The 17,723-nt window shown below is 56.5% G+C and overlaps 1 long non-coding RNA gene across 1 annotated transcript; it reads right to left on the bottom strand.

Annotated features, from left to right (window-relative positions):
- Positions 1 to 16,350: 16,350 nt before the first annotated feature.
- LOC135405189 (uncharacterized) lies at positions 16,351 to 17,507 on the bottom strand. The gene is made up of 3 exons (XR_010425786.1): positions 17,449 to 17,507; positions 16,918 to 16,980; positions 16,351 to 16,451 (listed from the first exon to the last, which is right to left on the bottom strand). It is a non-coding gene; the product is annotated as an uncharacterized LOC135405189 (long non-coding RNA).
- Between the last annotated feature and the right edge of the window lie 216 nt (positions 17,508 to 17,723).

Below are 17,723 nucleotides of genomic sequence, written 5' to 3'. Positions count from 1 at the left end.
CTTTGGTGGCCCCGGGCCCCCAGGCAGGGCCAGCCCAGCCCAGGAATCCTTGCAAGAATTCCATCGGGCTCCCTCGCAACGCCGGCGCACGGCGGGTCTGGCTGCGCGGGCAGGCGGCCCCAGAAATGCCAACTGGGCACAACAGGACAGGGGGAGGGGGCAGGGGGTGCTGGGGGGAAATCTTCCTCCGAGCTGGCAGGGAGAGGAGGAGGGAGAAACTGGTGCCGAGTAAAGGGGAGAGGAGGAGGGATGAGGCTGGAGCTATGGAAAGCGCTGGGGGCGGCCGGGGGGCGGCCGGGACTTGGCTTTCCACATCTCTGCGGGGAAAGGAAGCCAGTCCCTGGTTTCTGGGGCTGTCCCCCCTCCCAGTTTGTTGGGTTTAACACCAAACTGCAGCAAAACCCCGCCCCAGGGCAGCAGCCGGTCCCGGGACACAGCCCCGGCGGGCGGGCGGGCGGAGGGCGCGGCCGCGCCCTGATTGGCTGCGGCGGGGTCAGTACAGGAGTTGCGCGCGCAGAGCGCCGTGGTAGCTGCCGGGAAGTAAAGATGGCGACGAGCCCATGTTGCACTGTGAGCTGGCGGGGCCTGCGAGAGAGCGGGGCTCTGGGGATCCCCTCGGGGGCTGCGAAGAGCGCGGCTGTGGGTGGAAAGGCTAGAGGGCTCGGGAGGGTTTAGCCGAGGGGTTCGGGGGTTCTCGAGGGTCAGAGCGTGGGGCCTGGAATCTGCGGATGGGGGGACTGATCGATGCCCTGACTGCACCGCGCAAGCGCGCCGGAAGAGTACTCAAGAGGGAACTGCAACTCCCACGAGGCTCTGCGCGATCCGCCATTACTTTTACTTCCAACAGCGCCCTTGCCGGCGGGCGGACCGACTCCAGGCAAAGGGGATTCCAGTGACCGCCCCCCGTGCTCCAGAGACCCCCCAACACTCAGCACACAGAGACCCCAAAAGCAAGGAGGGCCCGGGGGGTCCTCTAAAGCCCAGCAGTGGGGTTCAGGGGGTCCCCTAGGCCCCAGGGGAGGTGTCCTGGGGGTGCCCCCCAAGGTGCAGGGGGGAGATGTAGCAGATCCGAGTAAGGGGATCCCAGTGCCCCCAGTATAGCCCAGTGACCTCCCAGTGACCCTCAGTGTGGACCAGTAACCCCCTCAGTGACCAGCCAGTGTGTCCCAGTGCCCTCCCACTGCCCCCCAGTATGGCCCAGTGATCCTCCAGAGAGCACCCAGTAACCCCCAGTATGGCCCAGTAACCTGCCAGTGTCCCCCCGTGTGTCTTGGTAATCCCCCAGTAACTCCCCAGTCCCTTTCAGTGCCCTCCCAGCTTCCCTCAGTAACCCCCCAGTCCCTCCCAGTGCCCCCTGGTTCCCCCTAGTGTGTCTCAGTATCCCCCAGTAATCACCCAGTGCCCCACAAAGCCCCCCAACTGTCCCCAACGTGTCCCCAGATGCCCTTGGCCTTTCCGTGAGCTTGGGGGGGGGGGTGTCGTTTTTGGGGTCAGAGGGTCCAGGGGGGCTCCTGGGGTGAGATGGAGGGTTGGGGACATCAGGGATGGGTTTTGGGGACAGTAGGGAGGGTTTGTGGATGGTGGAATTGGGAGTGTCAAGAGGGGAATTGGGGCCATGGGGAGGCCCTGGGGATACTGGACACACCAGGGTTATCTTGGGGTGTCAAGGGGGGAATTAGGGTCACCAAGAGGGTCTTGGGGACACCAAGGGGGTCTCAGGATTCACCTGCTTATACTGCAGCCCCTCCTCTCCACCCCCAGGCCCCATTAACCCTTCCCAAATGTCCCCTAACTCCAATTTTCTCTTTAGTCTCCCCCCCCCAAAGATCCCTTTGACTCCCCAATGCCCCCAAGACCTCTTTTAACTTCTCTAAATGCACCAAAAGCCCCCCAAAACCCCTAAATCCCCATCAAACCTTCCCCAGATCCCCCCAAATCTCCCCCAGCCCCCCCCCCCTAAAATCCCTTCCAACCCCCCCAAAGAGGGATCACCCGGCACCCTGGGACAGGAACACAGTGGGCTGTACTGGGGGCACTGGGCTGTACTGGGAGGGCACATGGGGGGGCTCAGGTGTCCCATGACAACGTGGCCAAGCTCCAGAAGAGATCTGGGGAGCAGTGAGGGGGTACTGGTCTGTACTGGATTTTACCCCCAATCCCCAAAGCCCCTCCTCAGCTCCCCCAGGACCCTCCCGGACCCCAAAGCCCCCCAGGCTCCTCCAGGCCTCTGACTTGGTCCTGCTGCCACTTGAGCATCTGCAGCTCCTGCAGAACCAGGCATTTCATCAGCAAATTTTCAGGTGACACCAAGCTGGGGGGTTTCTTGATGTGCTGGAAGGCAGGAGGACTCTGCAGAGGGACCTGGCCAAGCTGGATCCATAGGCTGATTGCAAGGGGATGAGGTTCAAGCAGGCCAAGGGCCGGGTCCTGCCCTTTGGCCACAAGAAGCCCTGGCAGCCCCCCAGGCTGGGGCCAGAGTGGCTGGAGAGCAGCCAGGAAGAAAGGGAGCTGGGAGTGTGGATTGACAGGAAGCTGAACAGAAGGCAGATTGTGGCCAAGAGGGCCAATGGATCCTGGCCTGGAGCTGGTGCAGAGAAGAGCAACAAGGCTGGAGAAGGGAGTGGAGCACAAGTGGTGTGAGGAGAGGCTGAGGGAGCTGGGATTGTTGAGGCTGGAGAAGAGGAGGCACAAGGGAGACCTCCTGACTCTCTGCAACTCCCTGCCAGGAGGTTGTAGCCAGGTGGGGGATGGGCTCTTCTGCCAGGAAGCAGCAGTAGGACAAGAGGGCTGGGTCTTGAGCTGTGCCAGGGGAGGTTTCGGTTGGATATTAGGAAGCAATTTTTTGCTGAGAGAGTAATCAGGCCTTGGAATGGGCTGGGCAGGGAGGGGGTGGAGTCAGCGTCCCTGGAGGTGTTGAAGGTGAGAGTGGATGTGGCATCAGTGCCATGGTCTGGGAAGCACAGCGGGGTTGGATCCAGGGTTGGACTTGATGATCTCGGAGGTCTTTTCCAGCCCATCTGATTCTGTGATTTTCTTATTCCCATTCCTATGGCAGCACATGCTTGAGGCTCTATCCCCAGGGTGATAGAGATGTGTGTCCATATATATCTCCAAGGTTAGTCTGTAAATGTGTGGTGTTAGGAAAGCAGACCAAGTTCTGGGATGGTTCTAGAAGGAGAAAGAAGCCCAGAGGCCAGTCCAAGCAGGCAGCCCTCAGCTTGCACATCATGTCCCCTCCCTGCAGGTTCATGTCCTTGAGCCCAGGCCCTGAGGTGAGCCTGAGAAGTGGCCCGGAGGTGAGTCCAGAGGTGTCCCTGAGGTGAGCCTGAGAATAAGTGCAAGGCAGAGGTACTGCTGAGGAATGACAGCCCCATGGTTGGGAAGAGACACAGCTGTGAGTGCCCAGCCCCGAGAAGGTGCTGTCTCCATCCACTGTGTGCCAGGTGAGCTGGGGTTTTGCTGCAGAGATGCGGGCGCTGATTTGAGCGGCTCCAAGTGCTGAGATGGTGGGCACCCAGGAACACAAACTCTGCCTGGCCATGGAGCCTGCAAGGAGGAGCAGAGACAGCAGTGGCAGTGTGGGGGGCCAGGTTGTCCCTGTGCCTTCCCCTGCAGGCCCTGACTGTCCCTGCTGGGCCCCTGTCCATCCCCATCAGGTCCCTGCCCGTCCCCCCCAGGCTGAGCTCCCCCCAGGCTGAGCTCCCCCCAGGCTGAGCTCCCCCCAGGAACTGCCGTGGAGCTGAAGCTGCTGCCCCGCCCCCCTGCAACTGCTGGCACAGCCAAGGGAGCAGCAAAGGCAGGGCCAGGAGCAGAGGCAGCAGCAGGGGAGCAGTGGGGGGGCCGTGAAGGTCTTGTCTGGGGATGGAAAGAGGCACTAGGCACGAGGCCAAGGCTGTCCTAAGCAGGCCCAGCCCTCACCTCCCCCCAGCCAACGCTGGCTGCCCGGGGGGCGCGGGAGGGACCCCCAGCCTGTGTGCCCCACACTCAGCTGGCAGAGAGAGAGCCAAGGGACAGGGCCATGGGCAGGGCTGCGGGTGAGGGACAGCCAGGGACATTGCAGGGACATGGTGAGGGCACAGCCTGTGGCAGCAGAGCTGCCCAGGGCCGGGGGCAGCCAAAGGTGTTTGTACCAACCCCTGCTGGGGCCAAGCAGAGCAGGAGGCCTCTTGCAGACCCCTGGAGCAGCCTCCCACTTGCCAGCCCTGCCCTGGTGGGGTGACACTGTCCCCTCCCTACAGGACACTCCCCCAGAAATCTTCGTGGGGGCCTTTTGTGTCTATTCCTGGTTGCTGATTCCTGCTGGGGACCTGAGGGCCCCTCTGCAATCCCATCCATGGGGCACAATCTCCTCTCCAGAGCTTGACTCAGTGCAGACTTTGCAGGGAAATCTGTGCTCACAGCCTGAGTATGTCCCGACCCCTTGCGCTTCCCCCAGGGTAATTGGGACGAGTTCCCCCTTCCCAGGCACCCGCGGGATGGGGGAGAAGGCACTTGTTTTCCTGCTGTTGCTGTTGCTGCTGCTGCTACGCCTCTCTCCCTACCCTTCCTGCCGCTGTAGGGTGAGCGGAGCGGGCACGATGGGAAACGGGCGAGAGAAGTGACCCAGGAGCCTGAAACAAGGCAAGTGGAGAAAGGGAAGCCTGGGCAGTGGGTACCCCTGGGATCCCCAGGACAACAGAGTGGAGAATCTGGAGAGGGGGAATATCCTGGAACGCGGCACCCCGAAGGCGAGAGTCAGAGGAGAAGGTACCCTTGGGACCCCCAACACTTCCAGCATTCCTAAATGGGACCCCCAGCATCCCAGACAGGGGAGACCCTCTGAACCCCAGAGAGGAGAAACCAGACAGGGGGAACTTCTGGGAGAGATTTTTTAAGCTAACCTTGATGTTTTGTAGTATTTTTTTGCTGAATCTCACATTTTTGCAGTTTGGGAGACAGGAGTCTTCTTGATATTGCTACATGGTTTTTTGCCTGAATCTCGGTGGTTTAGGTTTTTCTTAGCTGAATCTTGGTCTTTTGGAGGTTTTTATGGCCACAGGATGTTCGGTGAGTTCTAGAGATGGACTTGGGCAGGAGGAACCCCCAAGCCAACGCACTCAGCCCTTGTTTTCCCCCCCATCAGGATTTCTCCTTCCCAAAGCTTAGGCAGATGGAGGAGGAGGCTGCGAGGAAGAGGAAGATGCCGCAGGCCCCCCAGGCAGGTGAGGAGGAAGTCAGTGGCCCTTTGAGCCAGTCTTTGGCTGCCTCTGGCAGCTGAGCATGGCCCCTGGCTGCAGGACTACCCCGCTGTCACCGCCGTCCTGCCGGGGCCGGAGTTGGGGGGATGTCCTTGGCCTTCCCTCTGGGCCAGAGGCAAATCCCCTCCTTGTCCTTGCTTCCTGCCCCAGGCCCCGAGCTGAGGACGGAGAGCCTGGAGGACAAATCCCCCCAGTAGAACCTGGTGGGAGAGGTTGTTTTCAAGGGCTCCACGGCACAGGAAGGCAGCGGGGAGGAAAAGGCCCAGAGATCCCCCCGCAGGAGGGGCTCTAAAGCCGGCCCAGGGTGCTCTGAGGAGGAAAGAGCCAGCCTGTGTCGGGAAGGCGGCCAGAGCTTGAGGGGGAGCCCCAACCTGCTGGTCCCTGAGCAGCCTCCCAGGAGGGAGAAGCTCTTCAGGTGCTTGGAATATGGGAAGAGCTTCAGCCAGAGCACCCACCTGATCCGACACCAGCACATCCATACTGGCGAACGACCCTACCCATGTGGAGAATGTGGGAAGAGCAACAGTGACAGCTCCAGCCTGATCCAACACCACAACACCATCGCATCCACACTGGGGAATGGCCCTACAGGTGTGACTCCAACCTGATCCAGCACCAGCGCATCCACACGGGGGAACAGCCCTACAAGTGCATCGAATGTGGGAAGAGGTTTTGCACCAGCTCACATCTCCTCAGGCATGAGGAGACACACACGGATGAGAGGCCTTTGTGCTGTACTGACTGTGGGAAGGGCTTCAGCCGGAACCCCACCCTCATCACCCATCGGCGCATCCACAGCAGGGAGAGGCCCTACAAGTGTGGGGAGTGTGGGAAGAACTTCACCCAGAGCTCTAACTTGACCTCACACCAACAGACCCACCGGTAAGGGAAGCCCTATGATTGCCCGGACTGTGGGAAGAGCTTCAGTCGATGCTTCCACCCTGAATGAACCCCCGATGGTGAGTCAACCCCTGGAGTCCAGTGACTGTCAGTCCATCCCTTGTGACCACAAAGGGCCAGTCCCCTTTCACAGGGGCAGCTTCTTCCAAGGGAACCATTCCTGGGGGGTGTGTGGAGATTCCTGCCTTGGCTGGGGGCCCCCCAATGTCAGTCTTGGAGGCTGAAAGGAGAGATCTCCCCACCAGCGTTGGTCTGGGGGAGTTCCATCCATCTCTAATTTAGAATTACTAGTTTTGTTCCAGCTTTAGTAGAAATGCTTCAACAGTTGCCTTAGTGTAGAGCACTGTCCTATCTTATCCTGTACTCCTGGTAGTTTTAGTGTTTGTATTGTGCAGTAAATAATTCTGATGAAGATCTTTTGTCTGATCATTTGGAACCCTAAATAATTAATTTCTATCAATACATCTGATTTGCCATCATTAAAACCTGGGGGACAAAAGTGTTTCAGTCACACCTCTGTAATTCCTGTAAATTGAAACTGTTGTCATAATCCAAGGCTGAGATTGGATCCAGCTGCCCCCAGCACCCCACAATAAGTTGGGAGCTCAGGGGGGCCACCCCCCTTTCCCAAAACCTGGTGCCCAAAGACCCCCATGGGACTGTCAGACTCACCAGACCACCCCCCCTTTTTCACCCTTCTCCCTGTTCCTCCCACTTTTCCAGGATCCCCCCAATCCCCAGCCAAACCAGGATCACTTTTGGGGTCCCAACCCCCACTTTTTTCCCCCCTCTTCCACTCCTTCCAAATCATTCCCCACTCCTCAGCCCCCTCATGCTCAGTTTGGGGGTCCCACTGTCCCCTTTTTCCCACTCTTCTGACCTCTCCCACTGCTTTCCCATTATCCCCCAAACCTCAGAGCCCTTCCCCCTTCCACTTTTGAGTGGTCCCACTGTTTGGGTTCCCACCACCCCTTTATCCCCTCTGACCTCCCTTTTCCCACCAACCTCCCCCTTCCTACCCCCTGCTCACCCGAGAGCTCCTCGCCCGCAGCCGGGGGGGCTCCCAGCACTGCCAGTGCCCAGAGGAGTCCCCCCAGAAAAGGGGTTGGTTTGGGTCCTGAGTGGGCTTTGAGTGTTTTTGGGGGTTCTTGAGAGGCTGTGGGGATGTTTTGGGGGATTCCCAGCACATTTTGTGGGTGTTGGGTGCTTTTTCAAGGGGTAGGTGCCCTCCCAAAACCCTCCTAGAGTGGGTTGACACAGGGGGACACAGGGGGGTCCCCATTCCCGATCCATCCCAGGGCCAGTTCTGCCCCCCCCAAACTCGACTCTACCCCTCGGGGTCCTTCCAAGCCCCTCCTGCCACTGCCCACCAATAACTGGGACTGGGGAGAACTGGGAAGCTTTACTGGGATCACTGGGAGCAGCCGGGCAGAGGCAGAGTTATAGCAGGGGAGGGGGGGACACATGACCCCCCCAAAATCCTCGTGGGGATGGGGGGGGTCTAGGCTGGGCCTGAGGCCCTGGGGAGGGGCTGCGACCGCCACCGGCTCAGGAGCTCTGTGGGGAGAGAAAAGAGAGTGACACTGGGGTGGGGGGACAGGGGGGACACCGGAATACACCGAGACCCGGACTGGATCCAGCGGGACCAGAACTGGGGCAACAGGGATCATACTGGGAGCAGCTGGGCCCCTACTGGGGTCATACTGGGATCATACTGGGAGTGACTGCAATAATCCTTGGAGTGTGTGAGAGGGACTGCAGCCATACTGGGGATGAGTGGGATCAAACTGGCTTCATACTGGAAGTGTCTGGAAGTCACTGGTATTATACTAGTGGCAACTGTGATTGTACTGGGATCATACTGGATCAGATTAGGATCATATTCGGAGGAACTGGTTCTATGCTAGGGGCAACTGGGAGCTACTAGGATCCCACTGGGAGGAACTGGAAACAACTGGGACCATGCTGGGCACAACTGGGATCATATTGGGAGCAACTGGGCCCACAGTGAAGGTGGCTGGGGTCATACTGGGAGTGACCTGAGAAGCATTCTGAGGACAGTTGGGACCATGTTGGTGCAACTGGGATATACCGGGAACAAGTGGGATCACGCTGGAGGTGACTGGGATCATACTGGGAGCGACTAGGACCACACTGGGGGTGACTGGGCGTGGCTGTGAGCAACTGGGATCACGCTGGAAGCTACTGGGAGCAACTGGGAGTGAGTGGGACCACACTGGGGACAACTCGGATATAGTGGGAGAGACCAAGAGTGACTGGGATCATATTGAGACTGACTGGGAGCATACTGAGAGTGACTGGTAGCATTCTGAGGTCGACTGGGATATACTGGGAGTGACAGGGATCCTACTGGGAGGGACTGGAACTCTAGTGGGGTGACTGGGAGCAACTGGGACCCTGCTGGGGGCAAATGGCTTTATCCTGGGAGTGACAGGGAATGTCTGGGTTCATCCTGGGTGTGACTGCCACCATATAGGGTGTCGCTGGGATCATACTGGAATCATACTGGGAGGGACTGGAACTACAGTGGGGTGACTGGGAGCAACTGGGACCATGCAGGGGGTAACTTGGATCCTACTTGGAGAAACTGGGATCATACTGGGACTGACTGGGAGCATGCTAGAGGCAACTGGGATATACTGGGAGTGGCTGGGAGTGACTGGGATCATTCTGGGAGTGACAGGAACTATAGTAGGGGTGAAGGGGAGCAACTGGAACCACGCTGGGGGCAACTGGGATCATACTGGGAGCACCTGGGCCCCTACTGGGGTCCTGCTGGGGTCTTACTGGGAGTGGCTGCAATAATACTGGGAGTGTGTGAGAGGGACTGCAGTCATACTGGGGATGAGTGGGATCAAACTGGCTTTGTACTGGAAGTGTCTGGAAGTTACTGGGATCATACTGGGGGTGACTGGACTCATACTGGGATCATACTGGGAACAACTGGGACCATGCAGGGGGCAAATGGCATCCTCCTGGGAGTGACTGGGATCATACTGGGGGTGACTGGACTCATACTGGGATCATACTGGGAACAACTGGGACCATGCAGGGGCCAAATGGCATCCTCCTGGGAGTGACTGGGAGTGACTGGGGCCATACTGGTCTCAGACTGGGAGTCCCTGAGAGTGAAAGGAACCATCCTGGGGGAGGGGCTGGGAGCAACTGGGACCACCTTGGGGGCAATTGGGATCCTACTGGGAGTGACTGGGATCATAGTGGGAGTGACCAGCACCATACTGGAATCATAGTGGGAGTGACCAGCACCATACTGGAATCATAGTGGGAGTGACTGTAAGGGAGCAGGATCAAAGTGGGAGTGACTGGAACTATGCAGGGGGGAACTGGGAGCCAGTGGGGCCATGCTGGAAGCGAACTGGGAACATCCTTGGAGCAACTGGGATCATGCTGGAAGCAACTGGGAGTAACTATGAGTGACAAGGTGCATGTTTGAGACAACTGGCATAAACTGGGAGTGACTGGGATCATACTGATGGAAACTGGAACCATCCTGGGGCAAGTGGAAGTAACTGGGTATGACTACGAGCATGCTGAGGGCAACTGGGATATACTGGGAGTGTCTGCAACCATACTGGGGGTGACTGGGACCACACTGGGAGCGACTTGCACCATGCTGGGGGCAACTGGGAGCAACTGGGAGTGACTGGATCTGCAATGGTGCAACTGGGATTGACTGAGACCATGGTGGGGGAAGACTGGGATCATACTTGGATTGACTGGATCTATGCTGGAGGCAACTGGGAGAAACTGGGACCATGCAGGGGGCAACTGCAATCGTACTGGGACCATACTGGGATCAGACCAGGATCATACTGGGAGCTACTGGGACCCTGTTGGGGACAACTGGGAGCAACTGGGATCACACCGGGAGGAACTGGGAGCAACTGGGACCATGCTGGGCACAACTGGGATCATATTGGGAGCAACTGGGCCCACAGTGAAGGTGGTTGGGGTCATACTGGGAGTGACTGGGGAGCATTCTGAGGGCAGCTTGGACCATGTTGGCAGAACTCATCACTGGTTGCCAAAGTCATCACATACCTAAAATAAACCTGAAACTCTGCTTTTCAGTTAACCTGCTGTCTTGCAGTCAAATTATCAGACATTGCAATTACAAACAACTAGAAGAGGATCAAAACTGCATTCGGCAGGTGTTTTTTTTTAAAAATCCTAAAATTTCCTGGTGTTGCCAATCAAAACAGCTGTTTAAATTACACTTCTATGAATCCCAAAAATCCAATGGGATTGAACAAGCTCTTGGTAGAAGACAACCTGCTGGCATATCTAAATTGTCTTTTGATTTGCTGCAATATTAGAAAACAGACATTAACTTGGAACTGGCAAAATCAGCATGAAAAATCTAATAGACTAATATGGGAGTTGGTTGTTGTGAGGAAAACAAAGTTTCCTGGTCTTCAGCTGATATTGCCAAAATGACAAATTTAAGTATCAACAACAGTATCTCAGATGTATTTTGGAGTTCAAGATATCCATCAAAGTGTTTACTGGCAACAATGGGAACACTAATCCTGATTTTCAATCAGATAGTTTATTCATTGTTCTAACCAAACATACTTGGAGTTATGTGTGGCCTTAATAGTGCTAAAAAGCAATACAGATTCTCTGCCAGTAAAATAAGGGACTGGGAAAAACACTATGACCACTTCTCTCCCCATAGCACCCAGTGGCATACACAAGAGACCCATGTGTAGGCTTGTGTAGGTTGCACTGACAAATATTAATTAGGTATTTTACTTAGAGAGTCTCTTCACTGGGTAGCAAAATAAATCTTCTGGGAGGAAAATTGTGATTTTCCACAGAAATTTTTGTTGTCAGGTTCCAGTGACAATGCCTAATTAACATCCATTTATATCCCAACCATTACTGACCTTTCACTGGACTTTGTTAAATACTGAGAGAAATATTCAAGACCTCTGTGTTCTTTTTTCACCTTTTAAAATTAGTTTACAACAGAAGGAGCTGCAAAAACATCCTACAGTTTTCTTCTAAAACTTTAAAGTCAAAAAAGACTATGAAGTTACAAGACAAATCTTAAAACTTTTTCTTCATCTTCTTTTCAGGCAGGCCAAGATTACAACAGTTGTAAAGTGTTCTGCCGTGTGTTTCCTCATCATTTCTTACTTGGTCATCTTGACCTTGTTTATCTGTCCATCTGCACACACCTTTGGCAGCAACCCTACAGCCCAAAAGAGACAGAACGCTCTTCATCAGCAGAATTTATCACAAGAGGGAATTGTCCTCCCACCCTCCCAGCTTCTGTATTGGACAGATAAACTGTTTTTTTTGCTCCTGCCCCTGCCTTGCCACAACTTGGCATGGCAGGAGTTAGCTCGTGAAATCAGAGAAGTCCTCAGATGGCAATACTGAAACTATCCAGGAGGATGTCAGCAGAGCCATGCCTTACATGACATTGTGTGCAACCGCTTATGGGATGAGCTTCTACACACAGGAAACAAACACAGGCACAGGCGTACACACATACAAAGGTCCATGGCAGTGCACAGGGAGGCTCTTGCACAGCTTCACACTGAAATACATGTGTGCATATATACACATGTACAAACGCTGCACCAAAACACAGCCGTGTATCTGTGCACACTGAAGGACAGCGTTCAAGGCCAGGAGGAACGAGGCTCCGAGCCTTCAACTGCAGGTGTTGGGGGGTTGGAACTGGATGATCTTCAAGGTCCCTTTCAAATCGCCCCATCCCGCGGTTCTGTGACACACGTCCATGGCCAAGGGACACACCCGCGGTGCCCACGCCCAGCCGTGTCCCCACACATATGGACACAGCCCGTGCACAGGGGCCGTCCCGTGGCCCCCTCGCCTCTCCCGCCCCTCCCGAGGCAGCAGCCGGGCCGCGCAGGGCCCAGGCGGCGCCGGCCCCTGGCGGGTACCCCGGGGCGGGCACTCACCGTCCCGCTGCGGTTGGTGAGGCGGGGCGGGGGCGCCTCTGGCTTCGCTTCGCCAAAGGAGCGGTTCAGGCGGCGCTCCCGGCCCTGGCAGCGGCGGCAGCGCTCCCCGCCGACCCGGCACCCCCCGGCCGGCTCCGGCCCGGCAGGAAGGGCTGCGGGGAGCAGGAGGCGCTCTCCAGGCGGCGATCCCTGAGCCCCCACTCCCTGCGCTGCCTGGCAGTGGGTGCCGGGGGCTGTTCCGCACACGGAGACGCTTTTCTCCCTCAACATGTCCCGTGTAACCAACTGCTGGGCTTGCACCGCCTGTGCGAGGGGTAGAACCATCCCCGTAAGGTCAGTTGATCTGATCTGTTACAAACGCCATGAAAACGTGGAACAAAAGCATTCTCACAACAATGACTGTCCCCCTGTACTCAGCACTGGTGAGGCCACACGTCAAGTTCTGCATCCAGTTCTGGACCCCTCAGTTTCGGAAGGACATTGAGGTGCTGGAGCAGGTCCAGAGAAGGGCAACAGAGGTGATGAAGGATCTGCAGTGCATGTCCTATGAGGAGCGGCTGAGGGAGCCGGGGGGGTTTAAGCTGCAGAAAAGGAGGCTCAGGGGAGACCTTGTCACTCTCTACAACCACCTTAAAGGAGGTTGTAGCCAGCGGGGGTCAGCCTCTTCTCCCAGGTAAGTAGTGACAGGACAACAGGACACAGTCTTAAGCTGCGCCAGGGGAGATTTAGGGTGGACATGAGGAAGACTTTCTTCACTGAAAGCATGATTAGACGTGGGAATGGACTGCCCAGGGAGGTGGTCGAGTCACTGTCCTTGGAGGTGTTTAAGAAACAACTGGATGTGGCACTTGGTGCCATAGTCTAGTTGACATGGTGGTGTTGCGTCATAGGTTGGACTTGTTGATCTCAGAGGTCTTTTCCAACCTAATTAATTCTGTGATTCTGTGAACTGGGATATACTGGGAGCAAGTGGGATCATGCTGGAGGTGACTGGGATCATACTGGGAGTGACTAGGACCCCATTGGGGGTGACTGGGAGTGGCTGTGAGCAACTGGAATCATGCTGGAAGCTACTAGGAGCAATCGGGAGTGAGTGGGACCACACTGGGGGCAACTGGGATATACTAGGAGAGACCAGGAGTGACTGGGATCATACTGGGACTGACTGGGACCATTCTGGGAGTGACTGGGAGCATACTGGGAGCAGGCTGAGGTCAACTGGGGTATACTGGTGAGAGACTGGGAGTGACAGGGATCATACTGGAAGCTACTGGAGTCATAGTAGGGGTGAAGGGGAGCAACTGGAACCATGCTGGGGAAGTGAGATCATACTGGGAACAGGTGAGCCCGTGCTGGGGTCATCCTGGGATCATACTGGGAGCAACTTGGAACATAAAGGAGGCAACTGGAAGTGACAGGATCTGCAATGGGGCAACTGGGATTGACTGAGACCATGGTGGGGGAAGACTGGGATCGTACTTGGATTGACAGGGTCTATGCTGGAGGCAACTGGGAGCAACTGGGATTGACTGAGACCATGGTGGGGGAAGACTGGGATCGTACTTGGATTGACAGGGTCTATGCTGGAGGCAACTGGGAGCAACTGGGACTGTTCAGGGGGAACTGCAATCATATTGGGATCATACTGGGATCATACTGGGATCCCCACAGCCCCCCAAGCACCCCCTAAACCCATTCAGAGTCCACTAAGGACCCCACCCACCCCCTTTTCTGGGGGGACTTCTCTGGGCACTGGTGGTGCTGGGAGCCCCCCCGGCTGCGGGTGAGGAGCTCTCGGGTGAGCAGGGGGTGGGAAAGGGGAGGTCGGTGGGAAAAGGGGGGTCAGAGGGGATAAAGGGGTGGTGGGACCCCAGATTGAGTGGGAGGGGAGTGGGACTCCCCAGAAGTGGAGTGGGAGGGATCTGAGGTTTGGGAGATGATGGGAAATGGGTGGGAGAGGTCAGAAGAGTGGGGAAAGGGGAGGGTGGGAGCCCCAAATTGAGCATGGGGGGACTGGGAGATGATGTGGAAGGGGTGGGAGAGTGTGGGAACAAGTGGAGTCACTCTGCACCTGCATTGAGTTAATGGGAATCCAAAGGGAGGATCTACAGTTGTTCTAGTTCCCAAAGCTTTTACACTTCCTCACAGTAATGATTTAATGGGATTGACTCCCAAAGCAGAAATTAAAACTGTCTTCTTGATTGTCTTTGGTGTTGTTCTTTCAGCTCTCACTGACTCCTGTCTGTACCAGTGTGCCAACCTGCCAGGGATGAAGATGCTGTGCTCCAACGCAGAGGGAGTGTCCCTGAAAGGCTGCAACTTTGAGGACCCATCAGACCTTAAAGCTAATCCGGAAGGTAAGAAGCTTTTGCCTTGTGAATCTGTGCCAACTGAAGCCTGTGTTTGTACATTTCTATGGCCCAGAAAAGGTCCAGCTGTGGTTTGTCCAACCCTGAGAAGGGCCCACAAGGGCTGCACTGAGTCTGTGACCATCTCAGCCTGAAATCCCCTTGTCCTCCTCCAATTCACACAGCTCTGAGGCAGCACCAGTGTGGAGCTGCTGTGTTTCTGACTGTTTTTCCTCACAGAACTCCTTTCTGTGTGTGTTACAGGTGCCAACCTGAAAGGAGTGGCCATGGAGTGCAGTCAGATGACAGGAGTTAACCTCCGAGTTGCAACGCTGAGAAACGCCAAACTAAAGAACTGTAACCTCAGGGGAGCAACACTGGCAGGAACTGATTTGGAAGTGAGTTAGGATTCATTTTCCATCCTATTCCTTTCTCTCCTATAGTCAGCTGGTAACTTGGGGGATTGCTGGCTTTCGGCTGAGCTCTCCAGCTTCAGATTACAGTGGAGTTCAGATAAATGTACTTCAAGTAAAGCTTTGAACAGAGTTCTGGGTGCATTCCATTGACACTTCTTTTTCTTTTCCCCTTCAGAATTGTGAGCTATCAGGTTGTGACCTCGAGGAAGCCAATTCGAGGGGCTCTGATGTGAAAGGAGCCATCTTTGAAGAGATGCTGACCCCCCTGCACGTCTCAGAGCGTCAGATAGGGAAGAGAAGACGTCGAAGAGGAAGGAATCCAAACATGTGTTGTGACTTTCTTCAACTCCTCCCCTTCCTGAGTCAGAAGTTATGGTTATTAGACAACTTCCATTTGGAGTAGTGCCTAAGTAGACTCTTTCTGATCACTTTTGGGAAGGGAATTTTTGTTTCAGAGGTGGAAAGAGAGAGTTTCTCCCTTTGTGAAGAGAGTGAGGAAGTGGGCTGGTTGTGAAACCAGAAAGTAGGGCTGGTTTGGGGGAGAGGGTTCAAGACTTTCATTGTTTATCATTGGCTGACTTTGGAATGCATTTTAATGTCTAAAGCACAATATGTGCAATTCTATTTATTAAGTCTGTATCTGCAATATGAATAGAAAATGTTATTGCTGTATAGTAGCAAAGAAAGTGGAGGTTTACAGGTAGACAAGTGTATTTACAGTCAGTGTCTTCATTCCTGCAGGGTGTTAATGCCGGGGTGGTCACACAGTGCCCACAGGATGTGTTCAGGTCTCTGCTGGGGTGGAAACAGTGGGGAACTGTCCTCAGAGGTCATAAATTGCTGTGGAGTAGTTGGAGTGCAGGGTTAGAGCAGCTTTATCACCTCAAATGTGCAGAGGAAGCTGCTGGCCCTGCAGGGACCTGCCCACAGCCCGGATTGAGTTACCCTGGAACATCCCTGTGTGTGTGTCACAGCCCCCTCATGGCTCCCCCGCTCACCTGAGGGGGACACACGTGTGTCGTGTGTGACATGTGTCATGTGTGTGTTACAGCCCTCCATGGCCCCCCGCTCACCTGGGGACACATGTGTGTCATGTGTGTGATGTGTGTGTCACAGCAACCCCACGGCCCCCCTGCTCACCTGGGGACAACACGCATGTGTCACACGAGGGGCCTTGTGCCAGGGGAACTCTCAGGGGTCTCCCAGCGATCTCTCGGGGGTCTCCCAGGGGTCTCACACAGGGGTCTCTCCCGGAGGTCTCCCGGGGGTCTCTCTCACACGGGGGGTCTCACACAGGGGTCTTTCAGGGGTCTCTCCTGGGCGTCTCTCTCACACAGGGATCTCTCCCAGGGGTCTCTCTCACACAGGGCGGTCTCTCCCGGGGGTTTCTCAGGGATCTCTCCCTGGGGTCTCTCTCACACAGGGCGGTCTCTCCCGGAGGTTTCTCAGGGATCTCTCCCTGGGGGTCTCACCCTTGCAGGCACTGATCATCTGCAGCACCATCTCAGCCGCCCCCCGCGTGTGCAGCCGGGCCTGCTGGGACAGCAGCTTCTGCTTCTCCATCTCCTTCTCCTGGGGGGCACAGGGGGAGTCACAGGGGTCGGGGGTCACAGGGGTCTGGGGGGGGTCACGGGTTGGGAGTCGGGGGTCACAGGGGGTCACAGGGGGAGGTTCAGCAGCTTTTACTTCTCCATCTCCTTCTCCTCGGGGGGCACGGGGGAGTCACAGAGGTCAGGAGGGGTCGGGGGGTCAGGGAGTGTCAGGGATTGGGGGTTGAGGGGTCACAGAGGGGTCACAGGGGGAGGTTCAGCAGGTTCTGCTTCTCCATCTCCTTCTCCTGGGGGGGCACGGGGGGGTCAGAGGGGTCAGGAGGGGTCGGAGGGGTCAGAGGGTGTCAGGGGTTGGGGACTGGGGGGTCGCAGGGGGAGGTTCAGCAGGTTCTTCTTCTCCATCTCCTGGGAGGCACGGGTCAGTCAGGGGGGGTAAGGGGGGTCACAAGGGTCAGGGGGTTCATGGGGGGTTTTGGAGTCCTCCCCACCTCGAACGAGTCCTCGGCCTCTTCCTTCTCCTCTTCCTCCTCCCCTTCCCCCATGTGGCAGCTCTGGGGGGGGGGGAATTTAAGGGAGGGCTCCTCAAATTAGCCTCCCCCCAACCAGCCTTTTCTGGGGGCCCCAAAATCCCTGGGGATGCCCAAAATAACCAGGGAAACCCCCCAATCCCTGGGGATCCCCGAAGTTCCTGCCCCTCACACTCAGTCCCCTCATCTTGGAGGGCCCCACCCTTGGGGACCCCCCCCCCAATCCCTGGGGACTCCCCCAATCCATGGGCCCCTCCCAACTTCTGGGGAACCCTCCAGTCTCTGGATCCTCCACCAAATATCTCTGGGGATCCCCCACCTCCAGGGACCCCCAAAACCCCTGGGAACCCCCTCCCCAATCTCCAGGTCCCCCCTCTAAATTCTGGGGACCCTACCCCCCCAGTCCCAATATCACCCCGCCTGAATTCCTGGGGACTCCCCAACCCCCAAGCCCCGCCTCAAACCCCTCGACCCCATTTTTGGGGGTCCCACCTTGGCCATGATGCCAGCGTAGGCCATGTACAGGTGATTCTGCTCCAGCTGACTGTGGGATTTGGGGGGGCGGGGGCACAGGTTGGGGGGGCAGGGACCCTCCCCAGCCCCCCAGGAGGGGCCCCAGGGGTGGGGGTTACCTCAAACACCCATTCCAGGGGGATTCTGGGGTCCCCACCCAGGTTTTGGGTGTCCCCACCCCCCCAGTGCTATTTTGTGGGATTTGGGGTTTCAGGGTCCCCCTTGTGAGATTTGGGGCTTCAGGGTCCTGCCTG

The sequence above is a fragment of the Pseudopipra pipra genome, chromosome W (genome assembly GCF_036250125.1).
Source record: "Pseudopipra pipra isolate bDixPip1 chromosome W, bDixPip1.hap1, whole genome shotgun sequence".
In the NCBI taxonomy this organism is placed as follows: Eukaryota; Metazoa; Chordata; class Aves; order Passeriformes; family Pipridae; genus Pseudopipra; species Pseudopipra pipra.
The sequence above is the reverse complement of the archived record's forward strand: the minus strand, read 5'-3'. Positions and strand labels throughout refer to the sequence as shown.